The following is a 2,496-nucleotide window of genomic DNA, read 5'->3' as shown; positions in this document are numbered from 1 at the left end:
TGTGTGTGCGTGTATACAAAGACGTAAGGATATACACATATCCATCGTGCATAAAAAAAAATATATATAAATCTATAATATACACGAGCAAGTGGATAATTATAAATAGACGGAAAAGAAGAAAAAGGAGAAGAAGACAAACAAGTAGATATGTAACTAGACTCTGTTGTATTGATGTACGATTAAGTTTCAGGAACTGTGTAACCAAGGATGTAAGGTAAGAGAATACTCTCTGTCTATTTTTAGAATATTCTAAGAATAATCGTGTATTTTTAGGCAATATCTCAAAATTCTTTAGATATATATAGATATATTACCGTTTTCTGAAAGCACATGATTATTCCGAGATTATTCTGAGAAAAAGAGAGAGAGAGAGACATGTATATTCTCCTATCCTAGAATAATCTCAGATTATTTTCACTCTCGCAAAGACTATCTTCATCTCCTAAAGCTAGCAGTCGCCACGGCAAAAAGAGAAAATGGGGTTGTCGGAATAATTACTGCACCGTTCGTCGAGAAGATTCACGCGGTAGAAAATCTCGTCGTTTCATTTGATCGTTCGAAGAACGTTGAGAGAATTGTGTCGCGTATCTACCTTTCATCTAACTGCGTTACTAAAGTGCAATCCAACTTGGAAAATGATTTGTTAAACTTTTAAACCGGTGTGTATTAATTGGAGGAGAGATTTGTCTGAAATTTCTTGAAAGAGATTGGCGAAACTTTTGCGAAACATTCTCAGCGTTTTCTTTGAACGCGGCGAGGAAAAGTACAATTTCGAAGAATGAAAGCACGTAATCTAATGGTTCGTTTCTCGACGAACTGTTCGCGATTATTCCGTTCCAAAAAATTCAGACGCGTAATTTTGGATTCTTGACATACGCATTAACGCATGCGGTTACTTCTGTATGGCGTCCTGCTTTTCACGTTTAGCTGTTTATACTTTTATACTTTATCAACTGCGTTTGTACGGCGATTAAAGGCCGTATGTATTGTTGAACTCTAGTCTTACGTTTATTGTCTTTAAAGCAAAAGTTGGTTTCGGGCGCGTTTTATTTTCTGCGACGGTCTTCGCGAGAAGAAACCTCGATGTGTGCATGAATGAACAAACGAGCGAACGATTCTGCCAATTATTTGATAAACGATTATTTGTACCTTCTACCTTCGTCTCTCTCTTTTTCCGTGCCATAAAATCAGGACTCGTCGATTGAACCAAATTGGAATTAAATGCGTGACGATGCTAGCGGAAAAAGCCATGTGTAAAACCGCAAAGTAATCAATTTTAAACTCTATATAAGAATGAATAACGATTGCGTTAATGCGCAATCTTTTTATTCGGCAATTTTCTGCTGCGAAATCGAAAACCGGATAATTATATCGGGCAGTAAATCTTTTATAACCCTTCCAAGAGTCTCAGAATTAAATTAGTATACTCAGTTTTCTATGATATAAGAAAGCTGCTATCAAAGAGATAACAAAAAGACTTTAAGAAAAGGAAAACTTAAACTGAATAGAAAAATACGCGATTATATGAGAAAGAGGCGTCAATGTATATAGCGACGCACATAATAATAATAATCAAATTTTCAATTCGTGATTGATTAAAAAAAGGCATTTGATTTTAATCTCCGAGTAATCATAGAAATAAAATTTCTAATAGAAATAGAAATAGAATTTCTCGTGTACCTAAAAATTCCAATCTTAATTAGAGTTTTGTCAGAATTAACGACACATTATGCGAAATATTTCAGTAAATAAATGAGATAAGATGAATAATGTGAAAATATCCTTATTCTTAAAAAAGAAACTCTTAAAAATGAGTGCTTTTAAATCTTGATATCTAGTTCTTGATATCTAAAGGATACTGAAATATATTGCAAACCGATAATGTTAGTGAGAATATGATTAAATTGCGATTTCTTTGCAAAGTTGTATAGCTTACATTTGAACGGAATAATCAAGAGTTTATAAAAGAATCATATCACGACGTTTCTATTTCTATTTCATATCCTGGAAAAAATCAAATGCACTTTTTTCATTCATATCGCTTGCTCTTCGTGCCTGATCGTTATTAATGTTCAAGACCGATATTGGAAGAAGGTACCCAAATAGCTAATTAATTTTAAAACTTTTTCTAATTATATTAAAAGTATGTTCTATATATGAAAATTGTAATTATTTAATTAACTATTTAATTATTTATTTAATAAAATTACTGCTATATTATATGCTTTCTATAAAAATATGAAAAAAGTAAATTATCTCAGCTTTTAGAATTGTCTGATACAAATGTCTTTTTTTATAAAGAAAAATGTTAGTATCTTTTTACAGACTTCTTTAAAATCTCAAATTCAACAGAATCAGTATATCTTTGGGTACTTTTTTTCTAAAACTAGTCATGTTTGTCTACAATTTCTTACCTATTCGACTCTCTCGACTATTTCTCAAAGACTTAATTAAAACATAATCCATTTTCAACGATTTTCAGACGTAAACCAA

Source organism: Temnothorax curvispinosus, unplaced genomic scaffold (assembly GCF_003070985.1).
Source record: "Temnothorax curvispinosus isolate PA1 unplaced genomic scaffold, ASM307098v1 QBEX01017051.1, whole genome shotgun sequence".
NCBI lineage: Eukaryota > Metazoa > Arthropoda > Insecta > Hymenoptera > Formicidae > Temnothorax > Temnothorax curvispinosus.
Note: the sequence above shows the minus strand (reverse complement) of the source record.